The following is a 24,772-nucleotide window of genomic DNA, read 5'->3' on the forward strand; positions in this document are numbered from 1 at the left end:
AGGCTCTGAGGAGCAGCCTTGCTCTCCCAGAAGGTGAGAAGAAGATTCCAGAGGCTGCAGAGCAGTCATTGTGCTGGGGTCGAGGGTGTGTGCTTGGGGGGTGGGTGGTTCGCCTGGCTGTCAGAGTCACTCCTGGTTTTCTCTTCCTTCGTTTTCATGGAGGTAAAAATTAAGTCGAACCATCTGGAGATCCACATGTGTGATCCCCAAACGTCAAACACGGGCGTTCATTCCTTATTTCTTGATTAATTTATTGGACGGCAGCTTTCTGATCAGCCCTATGCTTTAATCACGGGGAAATTGCCTACCAGCTGGGTATTTTACTTTTCTCTGTTACAGCAAATGAAGCATAATTGCCGGGACGCGGACCAGTCGGAAAAACAAGGAGAAATTAGGTGTAATTGGGCAGCATTTCCTGACGAGTTATAACACCGAGCCCCCAAATGGGATTAGCCGGTGTTTTATTTTCTTTTTTACGAAGAGGGACCTCAAGATTATTAATAGTGCGCCAGCCACCCTCCCTACCCCGCTGAGATGAGTGGGTCTGAGCCAGGAGGGCGGTTCCCTCCCCCACCACAGCCAGGGGTGGTGTGTCTCCTGGAAGCTTATGGTAATATTTGCAGATATAAAAAGGGACAGGACAATTAAAAATGTGCATGAGTAGCTGTAGGGCTGACGTTATTGATGCCTTTGTGATCAATAGCGCTATTTGTATTTGAATTGCTGGCTCTGAAGGTGCCTTAGGAGGCTCCAGCCCCATAACTGAGAGCCTGACGGAGGGGAGTAAAACCTCGCAGTGACTGCTGTGTCAGGCCCAGGAATAGCGGCTGATTTAAAGCCATGGGTGATGGAGTGAGGCGGGGTTTCATCAGCGTGTGCCCAGGAGAGGGGATTACATCTGCCCAGCTTCCAGACCCCAGGTGGAGTGAAGCCGTTTATAACAGAATTTGGCCGCAGTTGAATTTTAATCTTGGGATCCCCCGATTGCTTTAAGGGCAAGCCCCCGAGGCTGCCATTTGCTTTCAATAGCTTTACCCAGAGCCTAAAGAAATCGCTGCCCCCACCCCCCTCAACCCCCCATGGCTCCCATAAGCTCTGTCTGGGGCTGTTTTTGTGGAAGGGATTTGAGAGTGAAAATTTCAGGAATAGGCGCCCTGGATCACACTTCTTTCTGGATGAACTGTCTGGCATTCGTTTTCTGATCATAATCGCAGCTAATGTTTCCTGGGTGCTGGTGACTCCCAGGGCACTGGTAAATGCTTGTTTTCAAACTTGAAACCTGAGTTAGACTCGATTCTTGGGCGTGTTCTCTGGGCCGGCACTGGCCAATACCATGACAGCTCATGAGGAGTGGCTCTTAAGTACTTGAAGTCTGGCTGGTCCACACTGAGAGTAAAACACAGGCTGAATTTCAGATTTGGGAGGAAAAAAAAGGAATGTAAACCATTAATTTTCAATCTGATTATGTGTTCTGGAATGCTAGTATTCTGGACATATTGTGTTATATAAAACATAAAATTATCTTCTTTAGGCTTTTCACTTTTGTTGTTAATTGTATAAAAATTTGGCTGCCACAGAATAAACACTACAGCTGCGGCTTGCGTTATATTTCTAATGCATAGTGCTGGTCTAGCGGGAGAAAAGAGGCACGAGAGGTGAAGCAACTTGCCCGAGGCCACACAGCATCCTAGTGGCAACATCTTTTAGCAGTTAACGGCATCACCTCTACTGGTACATGAGTCTGATCTTCTCCATCGGCTTTCTGTCATTGGCCCTGGTTGAAGTCACAGCCATAACTCTGTCCTTAGTCTTCTCAGCTAGGTCACCAGACAGTTGGGCTATGCCATCACGGTGGTTTTTCCCAGAAACTGACATTCTCAGTTTTGAACTCTTTGGCACATTGCGGTGTAGTGTGGGGAGAGAGTGTCAGTCCTTCTCTTAAAGCTTATTTAATTATATTTAACTAGGAATCTTGTAATATTTTAGCCGGCAATTGGTCTCCTGGGGCCATCTGCTGCAAAGATTTTTGAAAAATCTAAACTTTATTCTTTGCCATCGATCTGTGTGGTTAATGGGGCTGAGTAGGAATGATTTCATCCATCCTTCTGACTCGGAACAAGAGACAGAAGGAGAGGCTGAGCAAAGACGGCCAGGCATCTGACAGCCAAGGTGGCCAGACTCATTCATCCGGGTGCTTGCCTATAAGTCCCCAGACTGTGCCCTGTGCTTGGATCCCGGAGATGCCTGAGCCCCAGCATCATCTGTCCTGGCTGACATGGTCCCCTAGAACTGATGCTTGCTCCTGATGTAAAGAGGGGGTCTGTAAGACTTGGGTCCGCTTTTCCACGTTCAGTGCTCTTGGACCAGTCATTGGTTCCCTGGGCCGCCCTCACGAAGGCTGATGTTTTCTTACCCACCGTTCCCCTCCTGCTGGGCTGGGCAGGACACCCAGGCATGGGACTGAAGAGAAGGAAGCTGTCTTTCAATATGCTTGCTGGAAACTTGGGGTGGGATTCAAGAGCAAGATCAACATCACCCGTCCCCACCCAGAGGCAGGCTTCTCTGGGACCAGGGCAGTGAAGGGGGCCGGCACTCCTCCAGCCTGCCTTCTGCACCCCCTCTCCCAGCATTTAATCAGTGTAGCTGATTAGTTGCAACTCACCGCAGAGTAGTGGAGGACCCTGGCTGGTGGCCCACCGCTGTCATTTAAGGCTGGGTGATTTGAGGCCAGCTTCCCCACCCCACTGAGCCTCTGATCCCTCATTTGCAAAATGAGACTCACTGGATCTGCCCTGCCTCCCCTCCCTGAGTTGTTGAGAGGTTCCCACAATGTCTGAGAGAGTGATATGAAAATGTGGGTAAATAGGAGAGCGGTATTTAAATGCATGCTATTACCATAATTGCCTGGTATTGTGTGTGTATAGCTCATCTCCCCAATTAGATGTGAGATTCTCAGTGACAGGCACCACGTCTCACCCCTTTTGATATCCCCACACAGCCAGGATGGTACCAAACATATGGCTGCCACTCAATAAATATTTACTGAATGGAATTGCGTTTCAGATCCGCTCCAAATCACCCTAAAACGCAGTCAGGTGCAGCTCCAAGGATTTCTCGAGGAGAGGGCAGAGTCGGGGAGGTTCTGCTGCAGGTGCCAGGAGGTGTTTCCGAAGGAATGACTCCAGGAAGGGATGGGTGCCTGGTTTGCTTTATCCTTCCAGCTCTTGGCTTTTAACAGTAGCCTTGAAATCTGCCCTCTCCTCTCAGAAACGACTTTGCCCTCCGTCCTTCGGGATACACTTTCTGCACCGCACCCACTATAGTTCAGATTTCTATTAAGTAGTCAAACATAATATAAAATTTCCAACAAAAAGATTGTTCCTGGATTAATTAATCTTCCCTTTGCGTAGGCAAAGACATAAAAGAGAGCATAAGATAAGAAAAGAAAATGAAATTAATCTTATACTTTCTATGGCTGCCTGTTAATTTCAGGCTTTCCTGCATCCGGGCGCCTGGGCTCCTGTTCAGTGTCTGGATGGCTTGGTACTTAAATGAAACATCTTATTAATCATTTCCCAGGAATGCTGGGCAGCCAAAAAGAAAAAAAGAAAAACAACCCAGGCATTCAGGAGCCCCAATGAGTTTATTTTTATAGGAATGCATACCTTATCACTGGGTATGGCCAATACATCAAAACGATAAGCCAGATTTGTACATCATCGCACACCGGTATCGATAAATCAGGTTAACACTAAGCTGCCAAATCAATTCTGACCTGACGCCGACCTCTCCTCGGAGGACAGATTTGAGAATAAACATGGAGGGAACCAGGGAATAAGACTATCTGAGAAGTTTCACAAAAGAAGCTGAACTCTGCTAATCAGAAGGTAGATGTGTTTTTAATTCCAAGATGACTGGGCAGCAATTCAGCCGTCCTGACAACAGGCAGAACATCCCCACTCCCAGGGTTGGAAGAGACGGCTTACGAATCTTGCCCTGCCAAGCCTACGTTCTCACATTTTCCAAAATGTCCATTAATCCCAGAGGACATTCCAGCTGGCCCCTTGCTCCACTGAGACTATGTCAATATTACGATGAACCAGTCCACATGAGCATCAACATTTCTTGATGCTCCTCTTCTCTGAAAAACGCATTAGCTCCCGGCAGTACTGTCCCGAAATTAATTCACAGACAACCGAGCATCATTACCCGTGATCTGCCCTGGCTAACTGCTTTCTGTTAGTGAATTTGGTGAGGGAAATAAGCTCTTTCCATCCACTTTATCATCTGGAGACCTCAGGACACAGTGTGTCTCTCCTGGGTGCTATTATTAGAACCTGTTTGTACAGTTGCTATTACTATTAATTCTGCAGAAACCAGCTCCCACCCAAAGCCATCAGCCGGGTGGCTTTAAGTCTCAAGATCAGCCTTTAATCTACACTTTGAAGTTGTTGACAGAGGCAAGAGTTTTATTTCAGCCTGATGACTATGAGTTTTAATTTTTTTGAGGAGAGAGCTATTCCCGCCCTCCACCCCCCTCCCACCCTCCACCCCCACCAATGTGCTGGAGTCCAGAGACTGTTCTCTGAATGAAGCCCAGCTTGGGAGAAAGCCATTGTGAGTGGGCCCAGGTGCAGCAGCTGGTTGGGCGCTATGGGGGTATGGAGGTCTGCAAGGCTTCTTGAAGGACAGCGTTAGGGATCATATGTCTTCTGAGCTCCAGACCCACACCCAGGACGTCCTGTGGACAATTCTCCCACAGTGCATCTTGCCCCACCTTGTCCCCTGCGTTTTAAAACCTCGATCCAGGGGCCATGTCCCATCCCCAAGTACATGGGCAGCCCTGCCTTCCTGTGGACCTGATATCCATCTGACCACTGTGTTCATCCCCCAGATTTGTTTCTGGTTCATCAAGGAGACAAACGTGACCCATGGCGTGGTCAGCTTCTGCTTGGCTGAACTTCCCTGCGAGGGCTTAATTCCCAGTGCTTGTGTGCTCAGTCACCTCAGTTGTGTCCGCCTATGCGTGACCCCATGGACTGTAACCCACCAGGGTCCTCTGTCCATGGGATTCTCCAGGCAAGAATACTGGAGTGAGTAGCCGTGCCCTCTTCTAGGGGATCTTCCCGACCCAGGAGTCAAATCCACGTCTCCTGCATTGCAGGCGGATTCTTTACCACTGAGTAACTGGGGAAGCCCTTGACACCCAATGCTGCTGCTACTGCTAAGTCGCCTCAGTCATGTCCGACTCTGTGTGACCCCATAGATGGCAGCCCACCAGGCTCCGCCGTCCTTGGGATTCTAGTTCTCTGCAAATACATCTTAAACAAATGCATATATATTCAAATCCAATCGATAGGAAAGAAAGAAGGGAAGGAGGATTTGATAAACAGAAGGCTAAGAAATGGCTTCCAGCTCTGATCAGTTCGGATCTACCTCAATGCAAATAAAAAAAAAAAAAAAAGAATTGAAAAGACACTCAATGTACACTGGCCCCCTTGGAAATGTACTAATCATTATTGTCATCATGGCTCCCATGGATTGAGCATCAGGTCTCTGCTGAGCTCCATGCCAAGGACTTTGCATGCAGTAGCTTGTTTTGACCCTAGAAAATCATCTGAAGTACATCCTACGCTGACCCTGGCTGTAGGTCAAGTGGTGGATGGTCAGAAAGCCTAACTACCATCACACAGCAGGAGACGCTGAGCAAATACTTGAGTCCTCAGGGGTGGACTCGAGGCCCCTCCCACTGACAAGCTGTGGTCCCTGGGCTCCTGTAAAGGCTGTGTGAGGCACAGGTTCTGTGGAGGACCCTTACAAAAAGACATGTTCTTTGTTTTTGTCCTGGTGCAGAGCATTTTTTACCCACCAATGTATTCCACTCAGTCTCTTAAGACGATCAGTAATATATGTTTGTCAGTGGGGGAGGCTAAAGCCAGACTCTTACCTCTAAGAAAAGCTAATAGGCCCAGTTTCAGGGTGGGGGACCACGAGCCCCTGACCTTGGTTGGACCAGCCCCAAGCACTAATCAACATTGCTGAGAATGTTTGTGTGCAGTAACAAAGCATAAATATTTGTTCTCTATTGAAGGCCTCCAGGGCCATGGCAAATAGCAGCCTTAAACATGCACAGTCCACCTGCCTGTTAAGAAAGAGAAAACACAGAAAAACAACCCTTTGAATCCACTCTTCCCCATAGAAACAGAAACGATGTTCTGATCATTATGTCTAAAAACGCAGTAGATACGAAAATTGGATTTGGTCGGAGCTGGAATTTAGCTGCAAATGGGTGGTTTTTAATAAAGTGCCTCATAGCAACCGATCTGTGAAAAGCTGGTACTTAAAAGCAAGTTCATATGATCTCAGAAAATGGCTCATCCAGACAGGGCAGTCTGTAACTGTTTATTTATAGTCGTCTGCACCAGATCAGATAAGCTGGGACTCAGGGAAGCGGGGGGCTTCCTGAAAGTACCATCCTCAGTCCATTCGTGTGACCGGGAACTGGATCATCAGACACGCTTTGGAAAACAGGGCTCGGGTCGGATGGGAGACAGGGGTGGGCGGGTTCTGCCCTTGGACAGATGTGCTCCAAATGCAGAGACTCAAGAGTTGTTTGTGAAGGTGGGGCTATAAAAGCACATGGGGCTCAAATGGTGGTCCTTTTTTTTTTTTAAAAAAAATGTAATTAATATTTCTGCATTGGGTCTTAGTTGCAGCATGCAGGATCTTTTCATTGCAGCACACAGGCTCCAGAGTGGGCAGGTTCAGTAGTTGTGGCTGGAGGAGTTAGTTGCCCCGTGGCATGTAGGATCTTAGTTCCCCAACCAGGGATTGAACTGGCATCCCCTGCGTTGGAAGACAGATTCTTAACCACTGGACCACCAAGGTGTTGTTGTTCAGTTGCTCAGTCATGTCCAACTCTTTGCGACCCCATGGACTGTAGCATGCCAGGTTTCCCTGCCCTTCATTTTCTCCCAGAGCTTTCTGAAACTCATGACCATTGAGTCAATGATGCCATCCAACTATCTCATCTTTGTCATCCCCTTCTCCTGCCTTCAATCTTTCCCAGCATCAGGGTCTTTTCCAATGAGTCGGCTCTTCACATCAGGTGGCCAAAGTATTGGAGTTTGAGCTTCAGCATCGTCTTTCCAATGAATATTCAGGGTTGATTTCCTTTAGCATTGACTGGTTTGATCTCCTTGCAGTCCAAGGGACTTTCAAGAGTCTTCTCTAGCACCACAGTTTGAAAGCATCAGTTCTTCAGTGCTCAGACTTCTTTATGGTCCAACTCTCAGGAAATCCCTCAGATGATGGTCTTTCAGGGAGCAGATCTGGGTGGAGTCAGGTCTCAATTTTCTGGCTGTGTGGCCTCAAGCTAATGCATTTCCTTTCTGTTTGAGCAACTTTATTGAGATGTAATTCACATGCCATACAATTCATTCATTTAAAGAATTAGAATTTAATGGATTTTCATATATTCACAGATGTATGCAGCCATCTCCTCAGTCTGTTTTGGAACATTTCCATCATCTCAGGAAGAAACTCTGTACTTTTTAGCCACCTCCACCCCACACCCCATCTGCTGCAGCCCTAAGCAACCTCTAATCTGCTTTCTGTCTCTACAGATTTGCTTATTCTGGACATTTTCTATAAATAGAATCCTCCCGCCTTGGTCCTTAAGGTTCTGGCTTCTCTCACTCAGTGTCTCAAGTTGTATCAGCATCTCATTGCATATCAGGGCCAATCTTTCTGGTCTTCAGATTCCTCGTCAGTCAAATTGGTCAAATGCTGCCCCCGATTCTGAGGTGGACCTAGTGGTATAGAACCTGCCTGCCAATCCAGGAGACACAGCAGATACAGATTCACTCCCTGGATCAGGAAGATCCCCTGGAGGAGGGCTTGGCAACCCACTCCAGTGTTCTTGCCTGGAGAATCCCATGGACAGAGGAGCCTGGAGGGCTATAGTCCATGGGGTCGCACAGAGTCGGACACGACTGAAGTGACTGAGCACACATTACCTCACTGGGCTGGAATCTGAGGGGAAATGTTGTTGGGAGGCTGAGCTGAAGAAATCTCCCCCAAGGGGCAACTGTATCCTGATCACCACCCCACACACTGAAAATCGTGATCAGAGCTGAAGCCTAGCACACTTCATCCATCACAATAGACTGATCCCGTTTCTCCCCCTGTGACTCCTGTTTTCCCCATGAGATGCCTCAATTTGCATTTGTCTCAATAATAAGAGTAACACGATTCGCTTGTATTTATTCTGCCTTTTGAGGGCCCAGGCCTCACGCTCAAGCATCACTTACAACAGCTCATGTCAACCCCCAGAGGCAAGAATCATGACCCACCCCCCGAACCCCCCTTAACTGATGAGGAACTCGAAGCTCAGAGTGGGTAAATGAAGCATCTGGGGTCTTCCGCAGAAACCTTACTTCTTACATAAATGCTTACAGGTTAAAGAAATAGGGTTTGCTTGGACAGGAAATTTGGAGTAGGTCTAAGGGGACCTGGGGGTGTGGGGGGGCTGGTCTCCAAGCCCTGAAGCAGTTCCCCCAGGCACCTGTACACCATGAACAAAGAGAAGTCAACAGGTCAGGCCAGCAAGAGGGTATGACGGTGTGCTGTGGGCAGGGGTGGTGGCTGGGGAGACTGCACGCCCTGGACAGATACTTCAGGGGGAGGGGCTGGGAGAAGTTTCCCCCGGAGGTAGCCTTGAGCTAAGTCTTAAAACATGAAGTGAAGTCCCTGAGGTGGGCGAGGGGAGGCCCTCCATCCATCCTTTGATTAACTGTAGTTAGAGGAGGTGGTATAGAGTGTCCTGGGCACAGCGGGGTGGGGTGATTAATCCCTCTGTAATCTGTTGGCCACAGTTTTGCTGTTGCAGGAGGTTTTGCTGGAGAGATCGATGGAGTCTTAACAGAGTGGTGAAATGGCTCAGCGTCTCTGTGCCTGGACCCAGCACAGCTTCACCGGGAGGAGGAGTTCAACTCCAGAACCAGGCAGCTTTGGGGGTGTCAGCTAGTGTTTTCCTTCAAGGACTGGGGAACAGTTTTCTCAAAGACCTTACTTGTGTGATGCAGGAAGTAGGAAGGTCCAGAGGACAGGAGAGGAGAGAAAGGAAAAAAGGGAGAGGAAGCAGTCATAACAGTGCCTTTATTCCTTCAGTTACTGAAAGGTGAAGCTGTGTCTTCATCTGACATCCATAGTCATCCTTTCTCCCAACCCCCACCACACTCCTGCAAGACAGGAAATTTGGGGGCCCAAGAAGTGAGGTAACTTGCCTGAAGTCGTGTGGGTAACCAGTGCCAAATCCAGGACTTAAACCAAGGATTAGAAACTCCAGGTGCAGTGCACACCCGGGAGCAGAGAGCAACCAGTGCTGCCTACATGTTCCTGGTTCCCCTGGAAACCCTGGGGTGCGGTCTGGTGCTGGATTGTACCAAGACAATCTTGCCTCACTGCTGGGCTGGAGGATAATTGAGACATAGTTGCTGGGCTGGGGAAGCACAGGGAAGGTCACTGAAACCCACTGGGGAGGTCAGCAATGGATCTTTGGAAGAACGGGTGTTGAGCTTGGGGTTTTGATGGGTGCCCAGGAGTCCTTGAGTTCAGTAAAGGGGAAGCTCATTTCAAGGACAGAAGCTCTATATGCAAAGGATCAAAGCTGAGACCGATGATGGCATATCCAGGGAATATTAGGACTTGCAGACTAGCTGGTGGGTAGGATGTGGGGCTCGTGGAAGCAGAAGAGAGAGAATAGGAAGGACCGTGATGGTGCCTAGCTGTTCATCAGCCCCGCCTTGCTGGGGTGGGTGCAGGGAGCTTTTTTCTAGTGAGTGGGATTTCATTAGGGCCAGGGAGCTGGGAATGGCTTTGAAGATTTCTGTGCTTAGTGCCCTCAACCCCTTGTGGAAGCTAAAAATGGATTCTTCAAGGAGTAAGAGCAAAACCACAAGCAGAAAAGGACTCTGCTGGTGAGATTACGTAGCTGCTTCCCTCTATCATTATCTAATTAAGGAAGGGGTGGGGGAAACCCCAAGGCTTTGAAGTAGCAAGAGAGAATTCTGAAATGGCTCCAGCCAGGTCCTGCTGGAGGGATCTAATTACAGAGCAGCATTCTGCAAGGGTGCGGTTACTCATTGCGCAGCGGGTTGGATGGTATGCGTGGAGTGGCTTCTAAACCAGCATCTAAACTGCCAGGACTGAAATACCAGCATCCACAGACCCAAAGGCCATGACTTGCATGCACTTTCTCTTTCTGGGATTAATCACAGTGGATTCTAGACACTTGCACTGAAAATCTGTGTGATGGTGCAAGGCATGGCAGAGGGAGCCCTGGTGCTGGGTACTCTGCTCCAACTTCTCATCTTGGCTCTCGACAAGGAGCAATTTCCTTTTTCAGGATGAAAGTGAAATTCTTTCTGAAATAAAGATTCAGGTCCATCACTCGACGTTTGGCCAGAAGGAAGGAAAGAAGAAAGATGGGTTATCATCCCAACAACTTCCTTCGGCCCCATGAGTGACCTTCAAGGTGGAGGTAGTGCCAGGTAGGCAGGTAGATTTTTGAGTGGTGATGGGTAACACCATCTCAAAATACCACTCTCCAATTCCGCATGGATATGCCAATTTTAGGCAGTTACTAATTTGACAAATCTTTATTAAGCATCTGTTATGTGCCAAGCAGGTCTTCCCAGGTGGCTCAGTGGTAAAAACAAACAAACAAACAAACAAACAAAAAAATCCCACATGCCAAAGCAGGAGACATGAGACACAGGTTCAGTCTCTGGGTTGGGAAGATCCCCTGGACGAGGGCATGACAACCCACTCCGGTATTCTAGCCTGGAGAATCCCATGGACAGAGGAGCCTGGTGGGCTACACTCCATAGGATCGCAGAGTCAGACACGACTGAAGTGACTTAGCACACATGCCCACACGTGCCAAACACTATGTCAGGCGCAGGTAATATGTGAGGTGAAGTACTGTAAACAAGTCTGGTCATCAGGAGAGGGAGATCGGCAAGGGCAAAGATGTAGACAAATAGATATAACTCCAGGTGGGAACAAACTCTGAGAAAGGAGGAAGTGGGGGGGTGGTGGTCCAACTGACAATTCTTTGGAGGGGACAGCTGAGCTGACCAAATGATGCTCAGAGACCCTTCTGCTGAATGGGAGGAGGGTGGTCCAAACAGAAACAGGGGCATATGCAGAGGCCAATGGGGCATTTCAGAAATCAGCTGAGGGTCCATGTGACTGGAGGCGTTGAGGCAGGGAAGGGAGAGGTGAGAAAAGCTGGACCTTTTCGACACTGGCCCCAGTAGGACCCGCCCTCCCAACTTCTACAGGCGTGGTCTCCATAGACTGCCTCCCTCCCCTTAGGGGATGTGGGGAAGGGGTGACAGGTAGATTTCTTCTGAAGTTTCTAAGCCTTTGCGTCTCAAGTTTTTGTATTCTGGAGCCCCTGAAGAGGTTGGAGAGCCTTTAGTTTGAAATGTAAGATGATTTCTTCAGGAAAAATGATCAGATTCCTCACGACCTCTTGTTCCAAGGAGAATAGACAGTATTTTATCATTGTGGCATTGTATCATAGCTACAGCTAAAACCATCTGAATGCTTGCCAGTGTAACAAAGGGAAGATAAAGTGGGATGACTCAGTTTTGGGTTGTGAGAGCTCAGGAAAGCGAGACAGCATCACCACCCCCCTCTCCAGCCTGGGTGCAGGAGGAATAAAGGCTGGTGGGAGCAAATGTCTTCCCAGTCTCCAAACAAATTTTTCATTTACCAGACATTCAGGTGCCCGGCCCCAGTCCTTGAGCTTGGGGTCTTCACCATCTCACCCACCTGCTTAGAATGCTAACCAGTTTTAAAAACCTTGGATGAGGGATGCTCTGTGAGTGAAGGCTTTAAGCCAACATTAAAAAGGGTATTGGACTAAACATGCTCCCTCAACACTAATTCTGTCAACATGCTAATGGGCACTGTGACCACTGCATAGGAGGTCATGGTATACAGTGTCACTCAAACTTATTTAAGTATGAATATTTGTTTTGAGATATATATCTTAGGGAATGGGGACTTCCTGGAAATCAGCTTTAGATTTGCTGCTTTAATCTGATATTATTGCCCCATTTACCACTGTTGTCATCAGGAATAAATTTTACAGTGGCAGCAAGCAACCATTCATTCATCCATTCAACCATTTAGTCAGTGAACCATCTGTCCATTCATCCAATCAGTCATCTGTCTTTCCATCCACCCATATACCGAAATATGCACCTACCCACTCACCCACCCACCCACCCACTCCTACAACTATGCATGAAGCCATCCACCTATCCATCCATTCCACATCCATCCATCCATCCAACAAACCATCCATCTACCTGTCATTTGGATAGCCAGCTAGCAGCATCTAGCTGACAAATGTTTACTGAATGGGTCTTTCTGTACTCTGGGCTCAATAATAGGACTTTGGTAGGTCTAAGATGCCTTTGGGGATCTTCTGGTGTACAAATAACCAGACTTGTCGGTTGGAAGTGATTTTTGTCCTTGGGGAAATGAAGTGCTAGAAGCTCAAGAAGGCAAAAGCTCCCCTCCTCAGGTGAATCCTTGGAAGAGGAGGTGGCATTTTAGTTGGAGGAGAGATTTGGATGTGGAGAGAAAGAAGCTGGGTGACGGCTGCCTGCAGTTGAGACCAGTATGAACAGAGGACCACATGGCCACAAGGGCAGGCTGATGGAGGGTCACCCTGCATACCCTTCTTCATCAAGTCTCTGCTTGGCTGAGTCATGGCTGCAGCATTGATGAAAACTGCTGCCCAGAGGCCCCATCACTGACAAGATGGTCTCTAACAAAGCCTTGTTCTTCAGTCCAAGTGCCTTCCTTGGTGCTGGCTTCAAGAACATGTAGTTCCATTTAGAATCAGACACAGAGGTATGCTTGTCATTACAGCCGTCAGGGACAAGGCCCTCAGCCTCACCTGCAGCTACACTGGGGGTGCATTAGCCTGTGTCTCCACCTGGCACCCAGCATTATGCACCTGGACCCTTGGAGGCTGACTTTCCAGGACTTTCTGCCCCCGGGCAGGCAGCAGAGAGTTGGCAAGATCCCCATACACACACAGAAGGAGAGAAGAGCCTGATCCTCTGCAGAGAAATTTTACCCAATAGAACCATCTGTGCAGCATTCTAATGAGGGGAGACACACGCTCAGCCAGCAAACAACTCAGTGGGATAATTGCACATTGACATAAACTCTCGAACAATGTACAAGAGGGTGAGTTTAGGGGAGGACAATTCTAGAGAGTAAGTTCAGAGGTAGTCGGGGAGGGCTTCCCAAGCAGGTGTAAGCCAAGACACAGGTGCCAAGAAGGAGCCAGACAAGGGAAGGGCTGGAGGAGGGAACAGCCAGTGCAAAGCCCTGGGATGGAGGGGAACTAAGGCATTTTAAGAAGCAGAAGTCTCAGTGTGGCAAGAGGCCCTTAAACAAGGTGAGGGACAGTACAGAAAGTCACTGGTAAGAGGTGTGTGTGTTAAGTCACTCAGTTGTGTCCAGTTCTTTGTGACCCCCTTGGACTGTAGCCCGCCAGGCTCCTCTGTCCAGGGAATTCTCCAGGCAAGAATACTGGAGTGGAGTTGCCATGCCCTCCTCTGGGGGGTCTTCCCCACCCAGGGATCAAACCTGTGTCTCTTACATCTCCTGCACTGACTGGCAGGTGGGTTCTTTACCACTAGTGCCACCTGAGAAGCTGGGCAGGGGCCAAAATCAAGTAGGACCTGTAGACCATGGGAAGGAGTTTTGATTTTAAGTGTAGTAAAAAGCTACAGGGGGGTTTAGGTGAGTCGCTCTGTTTTGTTTATTTTTAAATTGCTCTATTGTAAAAAATGTATTTATTTTTGCCTATGCTAGGATTTCATTGCTGGACACAGGCGTTCTCCAGTTGTGGCTAGCTGGGGCTACTCCCTAGTTGCAGCGTGAAGGCTCCTCATTGCGGTGGCTTCTCATGGAGCTTGAGCTCTAAGCACAGGCTCAGCGGTTGTGGCACATGGTCTTAGTTGCCCTGCAACATGTGGAATCTTCCTGGCCCAGGGATCGAGCCTGTGTCTCCTGTACTGGCAGGTGGATTCTTAACTACTAAACCACCAGGGAAGTCCAGAGTTTCCTTTTGAAATCCTTGCTCTACATGTGGGGTTGAGGGGTGTGACGGAGATGGCAGTCGAAGCCTGGGGACCAATGACGGGCTGAGGGACCAGAGGCTTTAGACTGTGTTGTCAGGGAATCTGGGGGGAAGGGAAGAGTTTGGGGTTGTTGTGGAGGTGAAACCTGATTGATTGGTTATAGGTGGGAGAGATAGGTGCCTGAAGGTTTACTCAAATCAGGGCCTGAGAAGCTGGGTAGATGTGGCTGCACTTCCTGGGCTGTGGGCAGGTGGGGAGGAGCAGGTTTGGGGGCAGGAGAGTCAGAGTTCCACATGACCCTGTTGCATAAGAGATACATTTTAGACACCAAGGAAGAAGTTGCATGTGTAAGTCTGGATTTAATGGGGAAGTCTGGGAACCAGGAGAAGCAGAACACACTGGAGTCGGGAGATGGCATGGTAGGCGGGAGAGTGCACAACTCTGGTTTGATCTCCTGGATCTAGCCATACCTGAAACTTGACCACCTTGTCTAGCTCTAGTCATATGAATCCCACCCCCTCCTTTGTTTCCTGAATCAGTTTGAGTCCAGCTTTTGTCACTTGCAGTGGAAAGAGTCTTAACCCAATATAGGAGGCAATTTCAGTGTTCCAGGCTGACTACACTGCCTCCCCTCTGCTGTGAGCTAGATTTACATCACTCCAGGGTGGTGAGCAGAGAGGTAGTAACAGATTAGAAAGAGGGGACCCTTTGACATCCGGCAGACCCAGGGCTCAGTCCTGGCTTTGCCTCTGGCTGCCTGTGTGACCTTGGATGAGGAGACTGGCTTCTCTCCTTCTCTGTGTCTGAATCCTCACCTGGAAGGGTTGTGTAAGGACGAGAAGAAAGAAAACAGGGAGGGTGTCTGGCCAGGGACGGGTGCACGGCAGGTGCTTTGTAAGTGTCAGCGATTTGGCTCCCTCTCCCCCCGCACTACACACACACACTGATTAAAAGCTCAGGTTGGCAGTTATTTATGTCTTTGATTAATTGAACAATTGGGAAACAAATTAATTATTACTCAACGAAGGCAGTTTAGACGACACAATCTTTGAAAACATGAGGCCTGGCGGGGAGGAGAACAAAGTGATGCTCGGCAGCAGGCAGGATGGAAATCACTGAAGTAGAGAATCTTCAAGGTCCCTCTCATCTGGAAGATTCGCCTTTTCTGGACGTGCAGAATGTGGCTCCCTACAGATAAATGTTGACTTATGGTTTGAGTGGCTTATTATATGTCACGGTGCCTTCAAATGGCAACCAGACAATCACTCTGGTATCACCTACATGGAGTTTATCCAAGGCGAGAGGCGGAGAGGGAGAAATTGGACTTGAGTCACAGCCACGTGGCTGGTCGCTGCCGTCATTCTGGTTAAAGCCACCTCTGTCGCTGTTCCCCACGGTCCCCCATGGCTGCCCCCTTCCAGCTGTCAGATCTGGACGGTGGGCGGCATTAAAACATCAATAACAGTGGCTGAAACCGTGCCCTCGGCTCAGTCGGGGAAGGGGGGCATGCGGGGGAGAGGAGTTGTGCTTGAATTTCAAAACAGCCCAAGTTTTTCGCCCCATTAAGTTATCATTTGCTTCAAGGAAAAGTCCCGGGAGTCCAGGAGGCTGTGATTTCTGGCCCCCCTCCACCCCCACCCCATAACTTCCTTGCTCTTTGTGGCCCCCTGGGCCATGGAGCACGTGGTCCCTCCTAAGGAAATAGCATTTCAGCCATTCCCTTGTCGGTCTAATGCCAGTACCGCTTGAGTGCATCATCTCATTTTTTGAAGGCACCGCTGTGGTTTATGGCTTTCTCACCTCCAAACCTGCCCTCCCCAAGTGCAGGAGAAATTCCGATTTGTCAGGAACCTGTCCAGTCATCCGGAACCTTCCCCAGGGCCAGGAAGGTTAACTCCCGCCATGGGTCATATTGATTTTATTGGATGGGTTTTTCCAAAGCAGTCGAACAGGGTCAGTGCGGGGGCGGGGGGCGGGGGGTGGTGGTGGTTCCAGTTTGGCTTGTGAGAACCCTGTCTTTTAAATGGCTGCTGTGTTTTAAATGATTCTCCTCCCCACTTGAGTATTGAACTCTCCTTGATCGGCACCCCCCACCGCATATTATCAGAGTGGGGCTGAATCAACCTGGTTTCTTGAAGTCGCTGTGACAGCCTGGGCTACTTGTCACTGCAAAATGAGACACCTCCACTCACCCCACGAAATAGATCAGATGAGTGCAGTGACGCAGCCCCTGCCAGCCCTGACAAGGAATGAGATGGTGATGGATGCTTGAAGAGTTAAAACAAGGGGAGGATGGAGAGACGGATGTGAAGGAGAAGCCTGTTGGGTCCAGGGTCCACTCTCAGCACCTTCCAAGGAGGTTTTTTATAGATGCAATACAGGTGAAGACTCTGGGATATAGGGGTCCTGTGACCAGGGAACTGGGACCAGACAATGGCCTGGCTCCAGAGTCCTTGTTCACAACAGAGAGAGTGGTCATCCTCTCCATCAGAGTCACAGGTGTTTGTCAAAAGTGCTAAACTGCAGGGAGAAATAGACAAATTCAAATATAGAGTGGAAATTTCCACATCCCCTGAGTCAGTAGAAGTAGAAAGAAAATTGGTAAGGATATAGAAGAGCTGAATAATTTAGTCTAATTGATGTTTTTATGTATAGAACCCTCCACCAAACAGCAGGGAACACTTTCTTTTATATCCATGCGGAATATTTACCAAGATAGATCACAACTTGAAAAAGAAAACCAAAAATGCCATAGGCAGAATAACTGGACTCTCACCCTTGGCTGGTGGGGAAGTCAAGCCGTACAGCCACTTTAGTAAATAGTTTGGCGGTGTCTAACAAAGCTAAATACACACTTACTATAACACCCAGCAATCCCACTTATAGGTATTCACCCAAAGAAAAAATACACATAAAAATGTATACAAAAGTTTATAGTGTACAGATTCATAACTGCCCCAAACTGGAAACAACCCAGATGTCTATCAACTAACGGTGGATAAATACCCTGTGGTATATCCATACAAAAGAAATTCATACAGAGGCATAGTTTAGCAGCAGAGAGAAACGAAATACTGAAACACGCCCCAGCTGGCTGAGTGTGAAAGGTATTAGGACAACTGAATGAAGCTTGGCTTGAGAGAGTATGTAATATATGCTTCCGTTTACAGAACATTCCATAATGGCATTCTGTAAGGGGCATGAAGGAATTTTTTTGAGTATTAAAAAAAAGAACTTCTGACACATTTAAGAAAATGAAAAGACAGAGACTTCCCTTGTGGTCTGTGCTCCCAGTGCAGGGGGCCCGGGTTCAGTCCCTGGTCAGGGAACTTTAGGTCCCACGTGCCGCAAGTAAGAGTTAACTGCTGCAATGAAGACAGGAGATCCCGCATGCAACAAATAGTAAATAAAATAAATATTAAAAAAGAAAATAAAGAGACAAGAGAGGGGAGACTAGGAGAAAATATTGAAGCACACACATTTGACAATGGACTTGTATGTATAATATATAAACAAGTCTTGAAAAGTGAAAGTGTTAGGCACTCAGTCGTGTCCAACTCTTTGTGACCCCATGAACTGTAACCCACCAGGTTCTTCTGTCCATGGGATTCTCCAGGCGATGGAGTGGGTTGCCATTTCCTTCTCCAGGGGATCTTCCCAACCCAGAGATTGAACCCGGGTCTCACACATTACAGGCAGACTCTTTTCCGACTGAGCCACCAGGGAAGACCTCTTACTCTTCAACAGTAAAACAGCTCTTATGCTTCAATAATAAAAAGATAAACCATTTTTAAAATAGGTGAAGGATTTGAAAAGACACTTCACAAAAGAAGATATATGAATGGCCAATGAGCACATGCAGAGATGTTCAGCATCATTAGTCATCAGTGATATGAAAATTAAAACCACAGTACAATACCACTGTGCTCATGAGCTGGCTAAAATTAAAAAGACAGATAACAACAAGTGTTGATGAGGATATGAAAGGATAAATTTTCCTACATGGTTGTTTGGAAAAGAAGCTGGGCAGATCCGTAAGAAGTGAAATATATTCTTATCATTTGACCCAGCAATCCAATTGCTTTGCATATGTGCCCCTGGTTGATAATCATTGGAGATTTGCTGGTCATCAACTCCATTAATGGTTCAGGTCTGCTACAGCCACACATGGTTTGCCCTGCCGGGTCTCAGAGTGCTATGTCTTTTTAAGTGCTTATGTAATCGTGATAGTTTTTCTAGCCTGTTTCTGCCATTGGGTTGTCAGAGTAAATTCTTGTCAGTGTTCTTATCTGTAGCAGCCTCTCTCTAATTCTGCCTTCAATATGCTGAGTTCTTAATGAGAGCGAGGATGCTATTGTTATGACTGTTTCCTGGCTCCAGTTCTTTATGCCCTATTCGCACATTATCTCATGTCATCTGCCAGGACAGGAACTGTCTCTGTCATTACCACTGGATCCCCAGGGCTGGCACAGTGTTGAGATTCAGATCCGGGTAGACTTGGCTCCAGTGTGTTCACAAGTGCTGAGCTGAGAGTGTGAACCTTGAACTCAGCAGTCAGCTCTGGGCAGAGACTGAGCTGGATGGGGGAGGCTGGGGAGGGGCTGCAGGGGCAGGCGGGCTTCCCAGAGTTAGACGGGATCTTGAGTCGGGATCTTGATTCTGGAAGCTCTGGGCAGCAGAGAAGAGCCTGAAGCCCAGCTAGAGTTTCTCCAAGTGACCAGCCCAGGGGCCATCTGGGAGGATGGCAGGAGAGCCTGAGTACAGTGCATTTGGTGCCAGATGTGCTGAGCCTCAAATGCCAGGCCGTGGTGTGATGCTAGGCCTAGGTTTCAGGTCCAGGGACCCCATGGTAGGGCCAGTACTAGCCTAGTTAACAGTCCTTGTGGATGAAGCCACGCTGTCTAGAGCTGGCTCCCCAAGAGACTGGGTCCCCTCCCCTTGCAGGAGGGAGGAGAGGGCTCGGGAGTCAGGCACCGCACAGAGAGGCCCCCCTCAAGCTTTCCCGTTGCCGTTTGCGGGGACTTCTCCCTTTCTCAGGAGATAACAGCTTTTCTTTTCCTCCCTGTCTGCTCCCCTCCGAGGGGCGTCCCCCTTCCCCAGTGGGAGCAAGTGGCCACAATGAGTGTGAACATCAGATAAGTGACCAAAGTCCCAGGTAAATAGGCTCCACTTCTTCCTGAGCACGTTCCCGTGGCAGCAGGAAGTCGCATCCGGCAGGCGAGCCCACACCTCCTGCAGCTGTCCCAGGAAGGCTCCAAGCAGATGGTGGGGCCCCGGTGTCTGAACGTGCTGTCGGCCTCCACCCCCAAGGCGTCCTTCTTTGTCCACTTCCTTTCCAAGCACGAGCAGCTGCAGGAGTTTCAGGACCTGGAGCAGAATGAAGATGTGAGGCGCTCATTCAAAAAACACTCAGAATTTCAAAATGGAGACAGCAGAGCATTAAAACCGAGTGTGGGATGCTCTGAGCCCAGGGCTCCGTGGGGCTGCCCGAGTCGTGCACCCTGTCCCCCGGCCTTGGCTCGCTCTCTCCTGCGAGAGAAGCTAAGTTACATGTCCTCCACTTGTGGGTGGGGTGGCACGAGGGGGCACCTCTCAGCCCAGGGATGACACCTCTGTCCCCTGCTTATTGGGCCAAACCCAGCTGGGTTCCAGCTCCCCTCGCTTGGGAGAGGGAATCAGGATGTATGTTCTTGATTTTCCTCTGACTCCTCTTTCTGTTTGTCTGGGCCCCACTCCCACCCCTAAACTTAGTCTTAACAGACTGTCTTCTCTCCAACCAAGCCCTCCTCCAAAACAATAGATTTCCTTGTGATCGATATGAGTCCGCACGCCGTGTCGATGGCTTTCAGCACTTTTTCATCCTTTCATATCCCCACGAGCTGGTCCACACTCCTTCTTCAAAGTACGGGCTCCAAGCAGGGCAGGTAATGAGCTGAGCTGACCACTCTTCTCTGGCCTCCCAAGGCTTTGACACGAACCAGCGCCCCTCCCCTCCCAGAGTCCATCTCTGCCCTCAGCCTGGGGATGCTGCAGCCCAAGAACAAAGGCCTAGCCTCACCCCGAGAAGCGTGAGCCCCCAGCAGGTTGAGGTTGCTTGCTTGTTCAGTCACCAGTCTCTGAGATTTGCCAGGTGTAGGCGAGGCCTGGGAGGAAGCTGGAGGAGGGATGGGAAGTGGTCACTCGCACCCCAGGGTCTCAGGTTTGAGTTCCAGCTCTGCCACCCACTGGATTTGTACCTAGGCAGGTGTCGGAGCTCCCCCTGCCCTCAGTTTCCCCAGAACCTGCCTCGTGAAGCTGTGGTGGGTGAGAGGGAGCAGGACAGGGGTGGAGCAAGTACCTGTCAACAAGAGCTTGGGAACTGTGAGCCAAGGTCAAGGAGTCAGCCTGCGCCCCACACGTGAGAGTCAGAGCCAGACGTTCCCAGGAGGCATGTGCTCAGCCTTCAGACTAGGACCCCGACACTCACCCCCCTGCCCCGAGGCTCCATCCAATCTCCCTCCTCTCAGGCCCCTTGGCCCCCTTGGATCGGGGTCCCTCCCCCTCAGGCTCTGGGCTCACCTGGGAACACACCTGTCTACCTGGCCTCCAGCTCTGGTCACGCTTCAGTCCCCAAAACTGCCTTTCTCAGGGACGTTTCCCCCAGCCCTTACTACAGCAGGGCCTCTTGAATGCCCTCCTGGCCCCTGGCCTGGTATTTCAAGATATATATGTACATAGTTTTACATTTTAATTATTTGTGTGACTCTTTGGTTAACTTCTGCCTCCCCCACTCACTGGATGCCCCAGAGGACAGGGGTGTACCCACTGTTCCTCATCGTGTCCTTGGTGCCACACAGCACGCGGCCAGCTGTGAATGCCTGGGAAGTTGTGGTTGCACAAGGAAATGAGTCTCTAGATCAGAGAGACAGAGACAGGGAGAGAGAGAGGACACGGAGAGACACGCACACACAGAGAGAACTCCAAGAAGGCCTGCGCGGTTGGGGTGGGGACAGCAGGGAGGGGCAGGGGGCTGCAGTGGGGTCCAGATGCCCTTGGGCTGCAGACTACCTAGCCCTTCAGCCTGGACTGAGGATGTGGGCCTCTCTCCCGAGGGCGCCAGCATCTCTGAAGGGCACCTCCTGGCCGCATGGAGGCCCCCGATGTGCATTTTAGGAAGATCACCAGCAGCTATTCGGAGAGTGGATTTATAGCCCGGCTCCTTTGTTCAAATCCCCAGGGTCATTTTCATCTTTTTTATAGGATTCTGCTTGTGAGGAACTGAGCCTGAGCTGATTGTTTCTTCCTAACTTACTTTGTGACCTTGGGCAAGTCCTGGCTGCTCTGCAGGAAGCAGGGGATAGACCCCTGGCTGCTCCTCCCAGCCAAACAGCCGTGGTCTCCCAAGCCTACCGCCCCTCTCCCTAGCCGCCACTGTCCCCTACCCTTGAAAAGTCCCCTCAGCCTCACAGGGCTACGAGAAAGGGGTCTTCTTTCCACTGAGTGTAGGGCAGTCTTTAGAGTTTCACACTTGTGATTTCTCCAGAAGGGGTGTACCCATAATCTCAACAAAGCTGCTCCCCAGGGCGATGGCTGTTACTCAGTTGGTACAAATTATACCTGGGTCTGTGCTGTTTGGAGGCCTCCCAGGTGGCTCAGTGGTAAAGAATCTGCCTGTCAAGTAGGAGACACAGGTTCAATCCCTGAGTTGGGAAGATTCCCTGGAGTAGGACATGGCAACCCACTCCAGTATTCTTGCCTGGAAAACTCCATAGACAGAGGAGCCTGGCAGCTACAGTCCACGTGGCCGCAAAGAGTCGGACACGACTACGCATGCCCTGTGCTGTTTGGCTCCCATGATAAGGGTAGTAACATCGACTGATTCTTGTCTCCGCCCAACTCCCATTTCCCCACCCTATCCCTTCAGGCCCCTGATCTTGGCTCTCCGTGGTGGCCACCCTGGAAAAGATGGTGGTCTCCCAGGTGACAAGGCAACCTGACTTTTTACTCTGTGGCTGCCCTTCTGCACACAGGGGTAGGGGTGCCAAAGGTGATGGAGCTCCTCTGGGTACCATTTAAAACAACGCCGGCTGAAAAACACCTCTCGGCTCCTTAATACTGCCTAAACCAGCTCTCCCTCCAGATTTATAAAGTTCACCTAACTTTCTTCTGCCACCCAGGAGGGACCTTCACCGCACTTGAAAACAAAAAACAACACCTATGGGTTTTTTGCTGTTGTTATTTCTCTCCAAAACACAGGAGGGGTTTTGGCTAGAAGTCCAGGAGAGCTGGGGTGGGCAGGAGGTAGAATAAGTTTTGCAGTGGTTTCTTGTCCTAAGGAAAACATGCTTTCGGTTATGACGTACACCCCCTTGAAATCTCACTTGACATTCTGTAAAGAAAGAGGAACTTTTCAAGAAGCTGGCTGAGCCACCTAATACCTTGCCTCCAGAGTGAAGCCTTTTTTGAAAGATTAATATCGAGCTGGAGACAGCCAGCGACGGTGATTGTACTGATCCTGGCTTGTTCTCTGCCCGCATTGTCTCGGCCCTGGAAGCCGCATGAAAGCTCCATCCGGTGTGTGCCCGGGGCTGGTGAGGCCAGCTTAGTTCCATGAAAGGCTGCCAGTCCCGAGGTGTCCTCACAGCCCCCAGGGAGGCGGGTGGATCTGAGCAGCCGCTGTTCCCTTCTTACATCTCTTTCCGGAACGGGGAGGAAGGGCCAGGCGCTGCTTTTGGTGTTTCTGGGCATTTTTTAATGGAATTAAGGATGATTTCCCTAAACCCAGCTATCTTTCATGCCACTTCCCTCCCGTCATCTGCTTAAGAGCTATCACCCCGAGCAGGCTTCCCTGCCTCCCTGCTTGTGTCTCTTTAACCAGGGAAAACCACGGAAAGGAAACTTAGGGGCCCGAGGCGGGTCCTGGACCTTCTGAGACACAAAATACTCCCATGGATACTCTTTGCCATGCTGTGTGCTGGTTAAAATGAAGTGTCTAAGTTATGGTCTTGGCCTGGGTCAGGGTAGACTGGACTGTCTCCTCCAAGGCCACAGAGGAACCTCTCAGACTGGACAAGTGTGGGTGGCAGTGGGCTTGAACCCTGCTAAAGCTTAGAAGCATCTCCCCCGGAGCAGGACCTGTGGGTTCTGCAAGGTTGTCGGGACATTGCCTCTACCTGGAACTGTGGGGGTCAGCTTGGAGTTCTCTGTTGGCTTTTACTTTTTACCTCTTCTATCTGCTTGGCTGGTCCTACCAAGCAGGCCCAACTTCACCTTGGACAGCCTTGGGACCTCGGCTTGCTTGACCTGCCGCAGACATAGTTGAAGTCTTTCCCCTGCCCCCACCCCACTACCTATGGGGAGGGGGGAAAAAAACAAGCCTCAGGCTAAATGATCTTTTTATGCATCATTCCATGGATAATGAATTTCCAATGGTTTCATCTGCAAGTAAGGTTAGTTTCAGAAATGTAAATTTTATGGAAACATGAGTTTCTTCATCCAGAGGGAGGTGGGTGGTGCAGAAAACCTGCTCACCACGAGGGCGAGTTCCCCGCCCACATCCAGCACCTGATCACTGACCCGCTCTGGACTGGATGTTGATTAACTTCACCAGGAGTTTCCCCTTGGTGTCTGAGGGCAACTTCTGACCCGGATAAAGTCTGCACTCAGCGTGTGACCTTTTACAGGGAGGCAGTGGCGTTCCCCTCTGGGGTCTGTGAAATAATAAATCACCAGAGGGCTGCTCAAGGAGACTGACAAAGGACAAAGAAGGGACAATAGCTCTAACTTCCAGGGAGCAGTGATTGTTTTGAAATGTAATTATGATCCAATAATACAAATATCAACATCTGGAATTCTGCAGTCTCTCTCTTTGCATGATCTGTTTAGAAATGGAATGCTAATCAGGCACAATGTCTTCTCTGTTCACCGGTAGAGAGCAAGGTGTTTGGGGAAAGCAGATCTCTTAGTGCAATTGTCTTTGAGAAGCTCCAAGGGTGCAGGGCCATCATCGGTCAGGTCTCTACCCTCAGCAACTGATGGTCCAAAGAAACCTGAACCAACAGAGGCCTGGGAAAAATACCCTCAGAACCAGTGAGGTTTGAAGAGCCCCAAGAAAGAAGCCAGGCTTGGTCAAATATTTGCACTTGTCCTATGCTCTTCTGTCCTGGGCTAAAATGATGAATTCTAGACCAGGAATCTGAGGACTTTTTTTTTTTTCTTCTGGAATTAAGGTCAGGGAAAGGAGAAGATGCTTTGCCCTCCAGGAGGCTGAATTGGCTGCAATTTGCCCAGGGTCTCGGTTATTTGTGCCGAGTCCCTCTGGAAATTCTCTTTTCTGTGTGCTTGGAGCCTCTTTTATTCTAAACTTGCTAAACTGTTTCCAAGCCTTTGATGAGGTTGGGGAAAACAACCCCAGATTCCTACCTTCAGATCCCAAGCTTTGGAAAACCCAAAGTCTGTCCTTTTCCCTGATTTGATGACCAAAGGAGAACTGAAGTCAAAAAGACAAAATGAGACGTCGAAAATTACCTTGCAATAGTTCTCTCGAACCTTTCAGGGGAAATATTCCCAGGCATTTTCTTTCAGTCAGAAAGCAGAGACCCTCTCCTGGGAGA

This window comes from Bubalus bubalis, chromosome 14 (genome assembly GCF_019923935.1).
Source record: "Bubalus bubalis isolate 160015118507 breed Murrah chromosome 14, NDDB_SH_1, whole genome shotgun sequence".
NCBI classification, from domain to species: Eukaryota; Metazoa; Chordata; class Mammalia; order Artiodactyla; family Bovidae; genus Bubalus; species Bubalus bubalis.